Below are 18,684 nucleotides of genomic sequence, written 5' to 3' on the forward strand. Positions count from 1 at the left end.
GCCAGGAGGTGCCTGGAGGACCCTTCTGGCAGTCCCCCTCCCCATAGGCACTGAGGTGCCTTACAAATGACACTGAGGGAAACTTGAGGCCCTCTCAACTGTGATCAGAATGGTCAGCTACAAGGGAGCCAATGTACTTTCATATATCAGCCTTTTACCACCACTGATCTCCTGAACTGGAAGACCATACTCCTTCATTCACTGAGAAACCTCAGGCTATGATTGAGCTAATGCAATCCATCATCCAGAGCCACAAGCCTACCTGGACTGATTACCGCCAGCTACTCTTAACTCTGTTCAGTACTGAAGAGCACCATGAATTAATGAGGCCACTTTAAAATGGTTGGAAAGGGAGTTCCCATTGTGGCACAGCAGAAATGAATCTGACTAGGAAGCATGAGGTTGCGAGTTCAATCCCTGGCCTCTATCAGTGGGTTAAGATCCAGTGTTGCCATGAGCTGTGGTGTAGGTCGCAGATGCAGCTAGGATCTGGCGTTGCTGTTTTGGTGGCTGTGGCATAGGCTGGCAGCTACAGCTCCAATTGGACCCCTAGCCTGGGAACCTCCATATCCCGCAGATGCAGCCCTAAAATGACAAAAAGACAAAATAAAATGAAATGGGTGGAGAACACGCCCCAACAGAGACAATGAACGCATAGGCTTACGCCAGGACCAGTTCCCCAAGAAAAATCCCCATCGGGACCCTAATGATGCACGGGGATTTCAAATGCTGGAGCACTACCAAGAGGCTCTTTTAAGCAGCATGAAGGATGCAGGGAAAAAGGCTATGAACTTGAGCAAAACCTCAGAGGTGCTCCAGGGACCTGAAGAGAGCCCAAGCCAATTTTATGAGAGGCTATGTGAAGCGTTCTGCCTTCACACTCCCTTCAACCCAGAAACTGCAGAGAATCAACAGATGGTTAATACAACCTTTGTCGGGAAGGCCCAGGGAGACTTTCGACGTAAGCTACAAAAGTTAGAGAGCTTCGCTGGAATGGATGCCAGCCATCTGTTGGAGGTTGCAATGAAGTTATTTGTCAGCAGAGACCAAGAGACACAATGAGAAGCAGTCCGAAAAATGAAAAAGAAGGCAGATCTTTTTGCCACCACCCTGGTGGATCAATCAGGACACTCCCAGAGAGGTGTCCAGTGGGGCTGAGGCCGAGGTCAGAGAAGGAATCGACAAGAGGGACCACCTCACCCAGAGATGAGATTGGGGAGAAATCAATGCACTCACTGCTGCCAGGAAGGTCACTGGAAGGATGAATGCCCGCAGGGGTCAAAAAATTATTACCCAGTTCCTGGACGGAGGGGGAGGGGCCGGGTGATTCAAGGACAGTACCAATCAGTGCAGCGACCATATGAGGCCCCTGAAGACAATTTTGTTGGTCTGGCTGCCATGGGAAACTATGAGGAAGACTAGGACAGACTGGGCTCCATTCTGTTAGGCCCCCAGGAGCCCATAGTCCGAATGACCGTAGGGGACCGGCCCATTGACTTTATGGTAGACACTGGGGCAGAACATTCCATGGTGACCCAACCCATGGGCTCCCTCTCACAGAGACAAGCCACTATTGTGGGAGCCACTGGCAATTGAACCCATCGTCTTTTCTTACTGCTTCGACAATGCAATTTAGGCGGCCATGAAGTCATTCACAAATTCCTATACCTCGACTGTCTTGTGGCTTTGATGGGTCTGGACTTATTGGGAAAGCTGCAGGCCCAGATAACTCTCAACTCCCACAGCCAAGCATCCCTGACCCTAGGGAAACCAAGAACAAAAATCACGACTCTCGTGGTCCCCCCAAGGAGAAGAGTGGCACCTCTATAGTCTTAAAGAGGGGCCCAGCAGGGACCTAAGGCCACTCCAGCAGTACAGAGTGTTGGAGGGACCCCATTTAAAAATATAGTTGTGGACTTCACTGAGCTTCCTTGAGTCCAAGCCTATAAATATTTGTTAGCCTTTGTGTGTACTTTCTCAGGCTGGGTAGAGGCCTTCCCTACTCGCATGGAGAAGGCACATAAAGTGGCCCGATTTCTCCTATAGGAAATCATTCCCCGATTTGGAATCCCAATCACCATGGGATCAGACAATGGGCTGGCATTCATGGCTGAGGTGGTGCAACTGGTGGCAAAGGGGTTAAAGATCACCCGGAAGTTACATATAGCATACTGTCCCCAGAGCTCCAGGAAGGTGGAACGAATGATCCCAACTCTAAAATTGCAACTGAGTAAACTGTGTCAGGAGACCCACCTACACTGGGACCAACTGCTGCCAATTGCTCTGTTAAGAGTTAGGTCCAGCCTTACTAGGCAGATGGGGTTCTCCCCTTAGGAGATTCTTTACAGACACCCTCCTCCCATTGTCAGGGACATATGAGGGGATCTGAAGGAAATGGGCATTATTACCCTGAGACAGCGGATGCAACCTCTTGGCTCAACCCTAATCACTATATACCACTGGGTTAGGGAACAGTTAACTGTGAACTTGGCCACAGACGCCCACCCCTTTAAACCAGGAGATGCTCTATGGGTAAAAGAGTGGAATGTCCAACCTCTAAAGCCCTTCTGGAGAGGTCCACTCACTGTCATTTTATTCACCCCCACTGCCGTGAAGGTAGCCGAGGTGGTCCCTTGGATTCACAACAGCAGCGTGAAACTGGCTTACCAAGACTGGGAATGTACTTCTGATCCATCAACACTGTGCAGGTTGACCATCCAGAGGAAGTGAATTTCGACCCCAGAGACCCAAGAGGACTGCAACCTGCTTTAGTCACTCTGTAAGGTGACTAAGCTACACATGGCAGAAGCCTGAGCATCAGCCACCCAGTGGGATAAATAGCCTGGTTTTGTTTACTATTTCAGTTCTCTTACTGTGATGTATTGTCCCCCCCTTGTCCCTGTCTGTTGTTGTGATCCTTGCCCTAATCTTTGCTGCCATCCCAGCTGACTGGATATGTGGCAAAAGGCCTGGGACAAGGTCAACTCAGACATCGAATGGCAGGCCCCAGGTGGACTATACTGGGTATGTGGGAGAACGGCCTATACTGTACTTCCCCCAAACTGGTAAGGATCTTGTGTGTTGGGATCTATTTGTCCATCCTTCTTCCTGCTGCCACTTGCCAGAGGGGAACACTTGGGAGTACAAGTATATGAGGACTGGGAGACCCTAAGAAAATGGCGTGCCCTACAAATTGGCAACTGGAAAGATGACGAATGGCCCCCTGAACGTATAATCCATGACTATGGTCCAGCCACCTGGGCAGGGGACAGATCTTATGGATACTGTACTCCCATCTATATGTTCAACTGTATCATCAGGTTACAGACTGTTGTTGAAATTATAACTAATGAAACTGCAAAAGCCCATGATATATCAGCCAAGCAGCAAAACAAAATGAGTAATGCTATCTATCAAAACTGCCTAGCCTTAGATTACTTGCTGGACTCTGAAGGAGGGGTTTATAGAAAATTTAACCTGAGTAACTGCTGCTTACAAATAGATGATGAAGGAAAGGTCACACAGGAAATCACAGACCGAATGAGAAAAATCGCTCATGTCCCACTCCAACCTGGAGAGGCTGGAGTCCCAAAAATTTGTTTGGGGGATGTTTTTCAACTTTTGGAGGATTCAAAAACCTCACAGGTGTTGTGCTTTTGATTTTGGGGACTTGTCTGATCCTACCCTGTCTAGCCGCCCAAGTTATAAGGTCTGTCTCCAGCCTCACTGAGGCCCTGGTCAAAAGAAAAACGGCCACACATGTAACATTGTTATGGGAATATAAACCCCTAAAGCAAGATGATGCTCTTTGACCCCAGAGGGGGGTCTGAGCATCAAAGGGAGGAATGTGGTAAGAGCCCTCCCAGAACAAAGGGAAGGCAAAGTGGCATAACCAGCATCTGTGTGCGCATGCGGAACAGCAGCAGCAAGACTTAATCAGTGTCCATGTGCAACTTTGTAACATAGATTGTCCAACCAGAATTTACAGAATGTGTGTTACCTTATAAGGGGGATAAAGGGACCAAAATGTAAAAGGGAAAATAACAGAGGGTATATAAGACAGCGCCCTGCTGTATTTGGGGCTCAGCCTTTGGATATGAATCCTCTGAGCAGTGCGGGCATGAATTAATACTGCTTCCTGGCAAAAAGCCTCAGTGTCCCATCTCTCTGTATGAGAATCCTGCAATGGTTGTTGATGAGTAATAGTTTTTTTCAGTCCCCTTTCATAGGTCATGGGTCATATGGTCAGATGGGCTGATAATTCAGAGAATTAAGAATGTAGTTTAAAGTGGAGAGAAAGAAACCAACTTATTCACTCTTAACTTCAAATATTGAAACTGTCATATATCCACCAACTCCAGCTCTACTCAGAGCTTTACGATTTTTATTGTTTTTGGTCTACAGTGGTATTTATTTTCATAGCCATATTTTTCTGTTCTCTCCTTCCTTTTTATGTGGTTGGAACAGAGGGACTGTATTAAAGCGTGGACTCCCTGCATCACCTTAACTAGAAGCCTTGCTTTACTGGCAGGAGGGCAAGCTGGGGGCTGGGATAGTCTTGCTGCAGAAGCTAACAGTTCCCTAGGTAAGGAAGGAGAGTGAATATCTTGTTCTTGCCTCCCCTGCGTTCTTTCTCACACTAAGTGAGAACTTTCCTTTGGGAACTCCCCTCCTCTCTGACATTGGTCAGTATGGTTTGGGGTTTGGCTCATCCTATAACATCAGTATGGCTCATCCCATATATCCCATATATCCCATATATCAGTATGGCTCATCCCATAGCATCAGTATGTGTCTCAGGACTGGGGCCACCATTAACTGGTTCAGGGCTGAGTACATCATCCAAGTTGTTCTTGAGATTCCTCCCTGTAATTTCTCTTTCAGCAAAGAGATCTACTCTTCTTATCTCTGGTTCTGAGCATCCTTGCCTATTAAATGGGAGTGAAAAATAATATCTATTTCACAGAGAGTCAAGGGCTAGGAATAAATGAAACATGGCAAATAAAGCATTTAGCGCAGAGCCCAGCATATACTGGTTAGACTCATTGTCATTGTTAAAGTGACGTAAAGTTCAAAGGAGGGAGAAATCACCTTGGACCAGTCTGGTCTAGGAGGCATTCACAGAAAACGTGAGTTTTTAAGTGGGTCTTAAAGGATAAGAAGGGGTTTGATATGAGGAACAGAGAAAGACGTTATACAGAGGTAGACGTGGGCAATATGGCCGTGGCTACACGAAGCTGTGAGAAGAGTCAGGTGAAAGCTGAGGGTGCAGGGAGTGTGTGTGTGGGGGGGGGGGGCCGCACGTGGGAAGCTCCCTGGGGCCTGAACCAAGGAGCTGGGACTTTGTTTCACAGGTATTGGGAAACCAGCAAAGGTTTTGGATTGAAAAATTATGTGACTGATGTGGAGTGCCTTTTAAAGAAATAACTCTACTGTAGGCAGAGAAGTGAGCAATCACCCCACATGCTTCTTCACTGTAGCCTTTTTTTTTTTTTCTTTTTTGTCTTTTTGCCATTTTCTGGACCGCTCCCACGGCATATGGAGGTTCCCAGGCTAGGGGTTGAATCGGAGCCGTAGCCACCGGCCTACGCCAGAGCCACAGCAACATGGGATCCAAGCCATGTCTATGACCTACACCACAGCTTACGGCAACGCCGGATCCTTAACCCACGGAGCAAGGCCAGGGATCGAACCCGAAACCTCATGGTTCCTAGTCGGATTCTTTAACCACTGCGCCACTACAGGAACTCCTTCACTTTAGCCCCTTGATGACTTAACCCCCAAACATGAAGCCCAAACTCACTCACAGGAGATGGTCTAGGAGCATGAAGGAACAGTGAAACAGGAAAATGTTTTCCTTCTTTCCCAACGGATTTGGAGTCCATGTTTCACTGTTTTGTGTGGAACCAAGTCAGCTTTTCTTTATCTCTGAGACATGTACTCTGAGTGGTGTGTGTGTGTGTGTGTGTGTGTGTGTGTGTGTGTGTGTGTGTGTGTGTGTATGTATCCACATGCACATACATATGTATTTTCAGCACAGTATAAGTTTGTACAGAATCATCTTTTTCATACAGATTTGTGATTTATATAAAATTATACCGTAATTTTAATGATTTATGAATTTGTTACAGCAGTTGGGTACACATCCCTTTTACTATTCTTTCTTTAAATAAATAGATCATTGTGGGGATTCCCGGTAAAATGCAGGCAAACAAAACCTAGCCTCCTTTGAAATACATGAAGACATGGCATCAAATGGTTAGAGTGGAGTAGTAATTGCTCTCTTTTAAGAAAAAATGTTCCTCACTTTGCTACAGTTCTCATTACACCCTTGTTATTTCCCAACCCTGAGCCTTGTGTCAGTGGTGTTTATCATCACAACACTGCTATTGTTTTGCTTTTACTCAGTTCCATACATTGATTTCCCTTCCCTCCTTGGCCTCTGTGGGCACTTTAGCTTGTGACTCATGGATAAAACCAATTTTGATTTTTCCTGTCTGAAGCTGAATTTTTATAGGTATTTATTCTACGCTTAAGACGGGCTAAAAGCAGCATTAATTATCCTAAATACTAAACAGCTGAGGTCAGGCCAACTCTTGGTTGTAACTCATGTATACCACTTTCTTGGCCTGGCTAACTTTGGGCATTCATTGAGAAAGGGGATCTGCCAGGAGTTGTTTTCTATTTGATAGCAGGCCAACAGATGCTGTGAAATCATGCCAACACGTGCCAAGTTGTCACCTCAGCATCCCTGTTTATCAGGGACTTCACTGTACAAATCCCCTGTCTACTGCTAGGTCATATTTACTTGCTCAGATAGATAAAGGCCCTTGAGTGAATTCTTAGGAAGGTGCTATTTTTACCCAGTTCCCTAAAATCACATATGACTGACAAATATTTCCATAGGATTAATGAATAGGTGTTTTAGTCTCCTTTGCCCTTATTAAATACTAGCTTTTTCTTTCATACTTGGAACTCTGTTGAATTGGTGGATGAGAAACAGTTTCCATATATAATGAATCCAAGGACTTTTTAACCTATTAGATTTTGTTGCATATATTGGCCACTCTTATAAGGAATTGTTCCCAATCTATCCAAGAACCAAATAACCTGAGAAGTTGGTATTCTTGCATTTGGAATATTTCCATATTTCTGAATAATATACATAGAGAATAGTTCTTGATAAGATCAAGCATTGACTAAGGGAATCATGTAGCTCTAGCCATCCTTGTTTTTATCATTTGCCAAAAAATTTCCTTAGCTTCATAGAAACCACATAGAAACCAAATGACTTGGTTTTCTTTCCACTTTTCTAGGCAACAAACCAATTTTTTTAGTTTCCATGGATACCCAGTTGAGCAACAGTGGTTAGATCTGTAAAAACTGCTATCTGACTTGGAATCTGATGGTGACCTGCCCATCAGCACTGATGGCAATTCACGTGTGGCTCTCTAAGGGACTGATATGTAGGAGGCTGTACTGAGCATCTGTGAAAGTGCCAAGTTATTGTCTCTGCTACTTCTCCAGTTTCTTAATTTGTGGAGGTTCACAAATCATTATGGGCCTTGTCTTGTTATCTGGGTAGTTAGAAAGCTCCAAAATAAGGCAGTGGGAATGGTAATAAAACAGATCTGGTTGAAACAGATTTACTTTCCACTTGATTAAGCAAGAGGCCTCACATACTGATGGCTATGTTACTCAGTTAAGAAACAGTACTTATTTAGAAATCCTTGTGGGAAGCCCAAAATGTACTTGAAATGAGAGAAGTCAGAAACTTATTTAATACATATGAAGAATAGCTTTGAACCTTAGGTAACTGATATTCTGTCCATTCAGACTCAGCAAAAATATAAAAAAAGCTTGACTTGATCATCCTGTATCTTATTCTCCAGTGCCTGCTCCCTCCTAACTTAGGATAGAACGAATGATTATTTGAAAAGACTAATGTGTCGATCTTTGCTTTTGCTTGTACTATGTAAAATTCTCCACTTCCCACTTGCTCCAAAATTAACAACTTAAAAATTGAGTCATGTAGACCACTAATCAGTGTTGTAAATGTTGAAAAAATAGTGAAAATAATACTTTAATTGGAATTAGGGGACACAACTTTGCCATAAATACACTGGACCATGTTAGGTATGTTATTTCTTTTTCTCAGTCTCTGCCTCCTCATCCATAAAGGAAGAGGATGGTTGCTAATGTTCCTTCTAGTACTAATGTTTTACTACTTTGTGAAAAATAAATTTTACCTTCACATACAACAGAGGCTGTGCAATGAGCTTAAGAAATCTAGCTCTTCATAGAAATAAAACTTTCTAGTTCACGGGCACAGTGATTTAACCTTGTATTTTCCAAAAAAGCTTCTAATCACTTCTGTTTCTTTTTGTATTATGGAAGTTTTCCATGACTACCATAGAAAATGAATTTCTTGGGGAAGAGAATGGGTATTTCTCAGAGACTTTCATTTTTGGTTTCTAGAAATTTGAGATGGACAAATAGAAATAGAATTTAAAAAAATTTTTACAAGAGATAGTAACAGACAATAGCTGACCAGTGGAAATCAGCCAAAGTTCCATGGGTGTATAAGGAACTGATGATTTGAGGTGATATATTTTGCCATTAGTAAATCAGGTACAGGAGAAAAATTCAGGAGAAATGTTACAGAGAAACTTTTTGCTTTACAAACTTAGGGACTGACACATTTGTATACCATAGTTCCTGGCAGCTCCTTTACGATTTGTAAAGTTTCTCATCTCACTAAAGGAACCTGGGCAAATAAAAAGCGAAAGGCATTCCTGATAGAAGAAACTCCACATTAGAGATTGGGAAGGATGAGACAGCATAGCGTGCCGAAACAGTGACAGAGAGTTTGTTTGATCCTTTGGAGTATAAAGTATAGCAGGAGACTACATCATTCATAGTTCAGGTGCAGGCAACAGAAACCACGAGAGCAATTTTAAGGGAATTGTGTAACAGAAACCAAATGAAGAGATTTACTCAAGAGGGTCAAAAGCAGCTATACTGTCAAGTAAGACCAGGGCTCAAGAGTGTTCAATAGCTTCGACCATTGGGGGACTTTTGACACCCGTAGCAAAAGCAGGCCAAGAGATGAACTGGGCCATAATGCAGTGACTAAGGTATGGATAAGAGATGAGGAAGAGGAAGTGGGGTAATCTGTGTTTTCTGGGAGCGTGGCTCTGAAGGGAAAGAACACTTTATCTGAAGAAAAACACAAAATGGAGCAAGATTTTGATCTTAAGTTTTAAGAATCTTAAACAGGTTTGGATACAGAAGGAAAGAAGTCAATAGTTAGGTAAGGATTGAAGATACAGGAAAGAGTCAGATATTAGACACTAGATGCCCTCAGATTTGGAGGAGATGGATCTAGGGTCAAGGAGGCAGTGTTGGCCTAGGTAAGAAGAAGACTAGGTATTTCTCTTACGTAAGGCAGAGGGGGAAAGTATGGGGAAGGAAGCAGATGTGTTTATAAACTGGGGAAAAGAAGGGAGTAGAAATCATGCCTGATAGACTATTTTCTTGATAATGTAAGAAGCAGATCATCTGCTGAGAGAGGGGAGAATGGGATGGGGGTGAAATAGGTGTAGTCGAAAGTTTGAGGGAGAAATGGGTTGGGAAAAAGAGCCAGAAGTGATCAGAGACCCATGTCACAACTGCTAAGCAGGACTGACCTTGAAGGAATGAGGAGGGTTCGGAGGAGAGGCTTAAAGTAATATCATAATTGTCATGACCTTTGGATCTGTGGTCTTTTAGAAAGTGGTGGTGGGTACTTAGAATGACATTGTTCCTCTGTAACATACATTTGTCTTGGAGCTGTTTACCTGATGCTTAGGTAAGACTTTAAATTATCATCCTGATTACCTGTTAATCATATATTAATATAATCAATCTTTTATTTCTAAGGCAATCTTGAGTGCTTTGAATAGGAATGAGACAAAACAGCAGAAGCGTATCATTGAAGAATTTTCTAAGAACTTAACATTCTGAAGTACTCCTTTATGATTAAAAGTCAACATTTTAGGTTAAACCTGGTTGATGATCTGAGAAATCTGCCCAAGAGACTGAGTAAGGATATGCAAAGATGCTCAAAATTATTAGTCATCAGGGATGTGCAAAATAAAAATACAAGGAAATACCACTATATGCTTATTAGAATATCCAAAATTGAAAAGACTGGATATATCAGGTATTGGCAAGAATGTGGAGCAACTGGAGCTCTTATGGACAGCTTATGGGAAGAAAATGGTTCAGCCACTTTGGAAAACAATTTGGCTACCTCTTAGACCAAGATATTTTATCCTCAGAATCAAAAACATTTGTGTATAAGTCTGTGTATAGGCTATCCAAGAGAAAAAAGAAATGTATGACTATACAAAGATACACACAATGTTCACAGCAGCTTTATTTGTAATAATTAAAAATTGGAAACAACAAAAATGTCCATCAGCAGGTGAATGGGTAAATAAACTGTGGTATATTCATCAATGGAACACTACTTGCAATAAAAGTAAACAACTACTGATCTCACAGCAGAGATGAATCTCAAAATGATTATGATGAGTAAAAGAAGTCAGACAAAAGAGAGCACACAGTGTATTGTTCCATTCATGAAATAGTCTAGAAAATCCAAAGTATCCTATAACATCAGAAAACAGATCAGAGGTTACCTGGAGATGGGGCAGATTCAAGGAAGGCAGACCAGAGGGATCACAAAAGAGCACAAGAAAACTCATGTGAGTGATGTATACGTTCATTATCTTGATTGTGATGATGGTTTCATAGGTACACTCCTAAGTCATAACTCAGTGCAGTTTATAATACTTTACTAAAGTTGTTACAAAAGGAATAATGTATATGTTTAAAAATTGGACAATGATATGTTATAGAATAGCAAATTTTGAAAAATTTGTTATTAAAGTATAGTCGATTAACAATGTTGTGCCAGTTTATGCTGTACACCAAAGTAATTCAATTGTACATACATATACATTCTGTTTTACATTATTTTTCCACCATGGTATATCCCTGGAAATTGGACACAGTTCCCTGTGCCATATAGGAGGACTTTGTTGCTTATCCATTCTAAATGTAATAGTCTGCATCTACTAACCCCAAACTCCCCGTCCATCCCACCCCAGCTCCCCCTTAGCAACCTCAAATCCGTAGAACAGTAAATTTTTTGAACATTGTATCTTCTAAAAATCATGTTTTTAAAGAGCATTTAATATCACCAGAAAATGTTCACAGTATTCAGAGACAAATAGATTTCTGATTCATAATGGTCTATTAACATTAGTTGAATGTTAAATGAATGATGCAGTATTAAATAAAAAAGTAAGACACAAAAAAATGCATATATAATTTCATATGATCTGCACTGGGGTTAACTCTCTTATCTGTTATGGCTAAAAGGAAATATCTCAAAATGTTAATAGTGGTTGTCTCTGTGAGGTGGGATGACATATGACTTTTATTTTTGTCCTTATGATATTGGGGCTTTTCTATAGCTGCTCGTCCATTACTTTCACAAGCAGACAAAACCCAATCAATGCTCCTTTAAAAGACTCCCACCCAGGGAACTCATCGGTACAAATATTTTAGAAAATATATCAGTCTAATTGAGGCACACAGCTTCTCTTCCTGCACTTCTTGTCTAGTAACTGCTACAGAATGCCTAGGGAGTTTGGTGGAATGGTGACAGCTGGGAAGAAAGGCTGTCAGACCAGCTCCAGCCTGCAGTTAATTTGTGATGAGACACTGCCTAAAAATGTCTACTTTTATGGAACCTCAGGCATTCGCTTACCTTTATCACTTCACAGTTAGCATCCCTTGATGAAACCAGGTCAAAGACAAGGAGAATGAGTTCCCTGGGCCACCCCCAGCAAGCTCTGTCAGGAAACATTCACCAAGGATTTCCTGATGAGAAAAAGAGAGGAACTATATGTGGGTGTTCCTGTCAAATGTAGATTAATTCCTCAGTCTTTTGTCCCTGGTGAGTCTTACGCACTTTTGACTTCTTTCCTCCTTGAGTCCAAAAGAAAACCAGGGGAGAACTAGGCGGGAGGGGGTAGGGTGCAGGGCAGTGAGGGCAAAGGAGGAGGCTTGTGAAAGGGAGGGTCAAAGGTAAGGAGGAGATGGGAGAGCTCTCATGCAAAGATGAGGGAGGTTTGTCCTGTGAGACCTCCATTCTGCTCCTCTGCCCTCATGGAGGGGCATAGTGACTGATGTCTGCACTGAGTGGGTGCTCTGGCAGGAGGGGTTGGGGCTGGGGCCTAAAAACGAGATGTTGATGAGACCCCCAGTAGCCCTTCTCCCCCACTTTGCCAGGATGCTGGGATTGTAGGTGCAGCCTGAAACAGAATTAAAGAGAACTCAAACTGGAGGCAAGCAGGGCTGGAGATGCAGTACATGCGGTGGGGCAGCTTGGAGGTGGGGAAAATAATACCTCTTCAATCTGCAGTAAAAATGGCCTCCAATAAAACTATACTGTGAAACATGGGAAAGAAAAAGAATGGAAAGAGCAAAAGTCTGACAGGCAAAGCCTGAAGAACTGGAGGTGGAAAAAGCACAGGACTGACGTGTAGTGAATGGGAGCATTGAAGGGAATACGGAGGTTGAAAATATTGGGAACCTGAAGAAAAACTTAGATGGCCCAGAGTTAACCAAAACATTTCCTAATTCTCAAACACCTGTATAGGAAAAGGGGGTACAGAAAATCTTTTACCTGGCAATGAATCCGATAATAGTAAATCAAAGAAGAAAAGAGATGCCTTTGATCCTGAATGAATGATTGATGCCACAGACAGAAGTGGAGAGTTAATATTTCTTATAAAATGGGAAGATTCAGAGGAGGCAGACTCAGTGCTGGCAAAGAAACACATTTGAAGTGTTATCAAATTGTAATTGCTTTTTACGAAGAAAGACTAACTGGACCTTCTTGTCTGGAAAATGAAGTCCAATAATTGTATATTAAACATGGGTCTTGGTTTTTTTAGTTTATTAGTGTGAAGAAATAACTAGATTCTAAGGAAAATAAGTTGGGTATTTTTTTTTGTTTTTTTTGTTTGTTTGTTTGTTTTGGTTTTTAGGGCCACACTTGTGATATATGGAGGTTCCCAGGCTAGGGGTCTAATCGAAGCTACAGCTGCCAGCCTACACCACAGTCACAGCAACAGCAGATCTGAGCAACGGCAGATCCTTAACCCACTGAGCAAGGCCAAGGATCGAGCCCGCAACTTCATGGTTCCTAGTCAGATTCGTTTCTGCTGCACCACGACGGGAACTCCGGATGCATTCATTTTGAAGAAGTATTAGAGGTGGGTTTTTTTTTTTTTTTTTTTTTTTTTTGAGTCTATAACACTGGTTACTTTGAACAAATAAAGAAAACTTTCTTAATTGCTTCCTTTATCAGAACATTTGATACCATGATATATTATTTCCTCTGCATTAGGGAGCAGATTTTCTAAATGTTGGAGGAAATCTCCATGGTCATTACTCAATCAGATCTTGTGTTTAACTCATCTATGCCTAAGGACCATTCTGGGTTTTTCGCTTTTTTTTTTTTTTTTTTTTTTTGGTGTATGTGTATATATACATAAAATATATACATAAATGGTTTTCTTTTCCTTCTTTTTCTTTCTTTTAAAAAAAGTATTTGCCAGAAAAAAATGCCATTTAATAGCCATGGATAAGTCCCTGTTTCTGGGATGTCATCACTTTAAGCAACCTAAGAAATAAATTATTTCAAGTTAAATGGAAAATTTTCCTGAAAACTTACTTTTAAATTAGGTAGATGATTCTGTAATTAATTAGACAACTTAAATATAATGAGAATAACTTAAATGGGACAATAAAAGCCACCATGTCTGAATCCATAATTACAGTCATATAAATGGAAGTTCATTTGCAAAACTCCTGATAGAAAAATTGTTAGAACTGCCAAGAACCTCCTAACTCATATGAGAAAACTAGAAAAATCCTGGTGTGTTTTAATTAGCCAAGCAAGACTTAGCTAAATGGACATTTAAAGGTTTCCTCTAGTGAACCTCTTCTCTACTAGAAGTTGAAATCATTGTGCTGTATTGAGTAAGAAGTCAACATCTAAGACTTTGTGCATGGAAATCTAATCAGGTGGTTAGAGATGCTGTCAGTTTTGGACCTGCTGGAATAAATGGGTTAACAAACTTCTGTCATCTAAACTATTGATCTGTGTGTTTTTTTCTTTGCACTCAACTCATTCTTTACAGGTAGGCTCAATCTTTTCAGCAGAAGCATGAAAAGCAGTAACTTTGTAGTAATCAGAATGTTCTCCAACCGTATGTTGTTTACTTTATTGTAAATACTGGTGAACCATGGCCAATAAGTAGTTTTACATTAAAATAAGAAAATGGGGCATTTCCACTGCAGCTCAGCAGTGATGAACCCAACTGATAGCCATGAGGATGTGGGTTCGATCCCTGGCCTTGCTCAGTGGGTTAAGGATCTGCTGCTACTGTGGCTGAGGCGTAGGCCAGCAGCTGTAGCTCTGACTACTACAATTCAATCCCTAGCCTGGGAACTTCCATATGCCACTGGTGTGGCCCTAAAAAGACAAAACCCAGAAAGTTCTAGAATGCAATGATGACTGTGTATAATCACTTATCTGTGGTTAAATAAGTTTAAGTGGCTCACGTAGGCAATGAAATTCTTCGAAAACTGGTAAACACGTGTATATAATTGGTAAACATGTATTATAATCCACTATGTCTTTATATATTTATTTCTATATTAAAATATTAAACTATGTATTTAACCTGAACCTAGGATTAAGCAGACCAACATACTCCCCCAATCATGCTTGAAAACATAATTTGTCACATTTAGACTTGAAAGAATAAAATGATGTAGGAGTTATATGTTCATAGATATGTTTAAGGCATGTCACCATAGCATAAATTCTGGTCATTGATATGAATTACCTCATTTTACAAACTGCTCCTGACATTTATTTATTTATTTATTTATTTGGTTTTTAGGTCCACAGCTGTGGCATATAGAAATTCCCTGGCTAGGGGTCGAATAGGAGCTACAGCTGCTGACCTATGCCACAGCCACAGCAACGCAGGTTCCGAGCCAGTTCCTTAACCCACTGGGAGAGGCCAGGGATCAAACCTGCATCCTCAGAGATACTAGTTGGGCTCATTATCTCTGAGCCACAATGGGAACTTCCAATGCCCCTGACATTTAGCTGAACAAGAGCTGACCCATAGTTCTCTCTACCAGGCTACTAAAAAAAACATTCAATTTTGTATGGGCAATAATTGTTTCATAAATAATTTAAGTCCTTTCATTATTTAAAAAAATGTTTTGTACCCCAAATGAATTCCACACATTTGTGAATAAATAGTAAAATTCTGAATTGCTGTTGATTAAACTATGTTTTTAAGTCACTTAAGAATTTGAAGAATGACCATAATATATCAGCATTCAAAAATGAGATACCTATAATTACTTTTAAGGAAGAAATCTTTGTAAAGTCTGCAATAAAAGCATTTAGGAACTCTGGAATAAAACCTGGGCAATTTGGGTCTTGGGAATAAATTTTAGAATACATTTAAAATGCCATTTTCAGCATTTAAGCCCCCAAATTTATTTTACATCACCAGTTTACTGAGGTATGTTTGTCAATACATTATCATTCTCTTTTTCTGAAGTATGGTTGATTTAGAATGTTGTGTTAGTTTCAGGCGTACAGCAAAGTAATTCATCTATATAAATATACACACACACATACAACAGTAGGACCTTGTTGTTTACCTATTTTATTACAGTAGTTTATATCTACTAACCCCAAATTCCTAATTTATCCTTCTCCACCCTCTTCGTCTTTGGTAACTATAAATATGTTTTCTGTCTATGAGTCTGCTTCTGTTTTGTAGATAGCTTCACTTGTGCCATATTCTAGATACCACATATAAGTGATAACAGATATTTGACTTTATCTGGCTTATTTACTTAGTATGATAATCTCTAGGTCTATCCATGTTGCTGCAAATGGCATTATTTTTTATGGCTGAGTAGTATTCCATTGTATATACACATTGTCATTTATATATGACATGTTCTTTATCCTGTCATCTGTTGATGGACATTTAGGTTGTTTTCAGGAATTGGGGGCTATTGTGAATAGTGCTGCTATGAACACAGGGATGCATGTATCTTTCAGATTAGAGTTGTCTCCAGATATACGCCCAGGAGTGAGATGGCTCAATCCTATGGTAACTCCATTTTTAGTTTTTTAAGTAACTTACTTCCTGTTTTCCACAATGGCTGCACCAATTTACATTCCCACCCACAGAGTAGGAGGGTTCTCCTTTCTCCACACTCTCTCCAGCATTTATTGTTTGCGGACTAATTTTTAATGACAGTCATTCTGACTGGTGTGAGGTGATAGCTCATTGTAGTTTTGATTTGCATTTCTCTGATAATCAGTGATGTTGAGCATCCTTTCACGTGCCTGTTGGCCATCTATATGTCTTCTTTGGAGAAATGCCTATTTAGGGCTTTTGCCCATTTTTCAATTGGGTTTTTTGGTTTTTTTGTTACTGAGTTGTATGAGCTGTTTTATATTTTGGAAATTAAGCCATTTATTGATTGCATCATTTGCAAATATTTTCTCCCAGTCTGTAGCTTGTCCTTCTATTTTGTTTATGGTTTCCTTTGCTGTGCAAAAGCTTATATGTTTGATTAGGTCCCATTTGTTTATCTTTGCTTTTATTTCTATTGCCTTGGGAGAATGATCTAAGAAAACATTGATATGATTTATGTCAGAGAATGTTTTGCTTATGTTCTTTTCTAGGAGTTTTATGGTGTCATGTCTTAGAGTCTTTAAGCCATTTTGAGTTTATTTTTGTGTATGGTGTGAGGAAGTGTTCTAACTTCATTGATTTAAATGTAGCTGCCCAGCTTTTCCAACACCACTTATTGAAGAGACTTTTTTTTCCACTGCATATTCTTGCCTACTTTGTCAAAGATTAACTGACTGTAAGTATGTGGGTTTATTTCTGGGCTCTCTGTTCTGTTCCATTGATCCATATGTCTATTTTTGTGTCTGTACCACACTGTTTTGATTACTGTAGTTTTTGGTATTGTCTGAATTCTAAGTGAATTATACCTCCAGTTTTCTTTATTTTATCCGACCTCAGGATTCTGAGTCTTTTATGATTCCATATAAATTTTAGGATTATTTGTTCTAATTCTGTGAAAGATGTCAACAGCAATTTGACAAGCATCACATTAAATGTATAGATTGCTTTGGGTAGTATAGCCATTTTAACAATATTAATCTTTCCAATCAAGAGAACAGGGTATCTTTCCTTTTTTAAAATTATCTTCTAGGAGTTCCAGTGTGGCTCAGTGGTAATGAACCTGACTAGTATCCATAAGGATGTGGGTTTGATTCCTGGCCTTGCTCAGTGGGCTAAGGATCCATTGTTGCCATGAGCTGTGGTATGGGTTGCAGACGAGGCTTGGATCTGGTGGTGCTGTGGCTGTGGTATAGGCAGGACATCAGCTACAGCTCTATTTGACCCCTAGCCTGGGAACTGCCATATACTGCAAAAAAGCCAAAAAAAAAAAAAAGTTATCTTCTATTTACTTTATCAGTGTTTCATAGTTCTCAATGTATGAGTCTTCCACCTCCTTGGTCTAGTGTATTTTCTAAGTTTTTTTTAATGCTATTTTAGAAGAGATTGGCCTTTTTATTTTTTCTTTCTAATATTTTATTGGACAGATCACTAGAAGTGAAGTAAAATCTTTACCAAAAAAAAAAACCAAATAAAAACAAAAATTCCCTGCAAACAAAAGTCCAGGACAGGATGACTTCACTGAGAAATTCTACCAAACACACAAAGAAGGACCTATACCTACCCTTCTCAAAATCTTCCAAAAGACTGAAGAGATGGGAATACTCACAAAGTCATTCTATGAAGCCACTATCACCCTGATACCAAAACCAGACAAAGATACTACCAAAAAAGAAAATTACAGGACAATTACTTTTGATGAATATAGATGCAAAAATTCTCAACAAAACATTAGCAAACTGAATCCAACAAGGCATAAATAAGATCATACATCACAATCAAGATGGATTCATCCCAGGGTTACAAGGATGGTTCAACATATGCACCAATCAATGTGATATACCACATCAACAAAGGAAAGGACAAAAATCGTGTGATAATCTCAATAGATGGAGAAAAGCACATGACAAAATTCACTGTTCTTTTTTAAACATAGTTTTAATCCAGATGAGATTGTTGCATTAGCTTTTGACTTCTGAGGATTACAGATATGTGACATTTATACTTTCTTGCACACACAAAGAAAAAAGTCATTTTGAAACAGAAAACTGCTTCATTCCATAAGCATGCCATTAATGCATGATTCAAGATGTCATGGTTTGGATGAGATAATCAAATTCCCTAGATGAATCAACTGAAAGCAGCTGCTTCATTTAGGAATGATTTAGAGATATATAAAGTGAAGATATTAGATTGAAAGGGAGAAAAAAAGAGATAAGTGTAAGGGTATTGCTAAAAATACAAAATGATTAAATATTGTCATTATGACTATGGGGCCAATTAAAAAATTTTATGCTCATTTGTCTTGTAAGAAATTACTTCT

At 40.2% G+C, this 18,684-nt stretch overlaps 1 long non-coding RNA gene and 1 pseudogene across 1 annotated transcript in view; one reads left to right on the forward strand and one right to left on the reverse strand.

Annotated features, from left to right (window-relative positions):
• The window catches only part of LOC102161391, a 152,943-nt gene that overhangs the window by 99,551 nt on the left and 34,708 nt on the right, over nucleotides 1-18,684 (reverse strand). The window contains exon 2 of the long non-coding RNA XR_002347038.1: nucleotides 11,822-11,934. This is a non-coding gene — a long non-coding RNA (uncharacterized LOC102161391). The remainder of the gene's footprint in view (nucleotides 1-11,821; nucleotides 11,935-18,684) is intronic.
• LOC110262232 lies at nucleotides 12,484-13,053 on the forward strand (annotated as a pseudogene).

This window comes from Sus scrofa, chromosome 9 (genome assembly GCF_000003025.6).
Source record: "Sus scrofa isolate TJ Tabasco breed Duroc chromosome 9, Sscrofa11.1, whole genome shotgun sequence".
Taxonomy (NCBI): Eukaryota; Metazoa; Chordata; class Mammalia; order Artiodactyla; family Suidae; genus Sus; species Sus scrofa.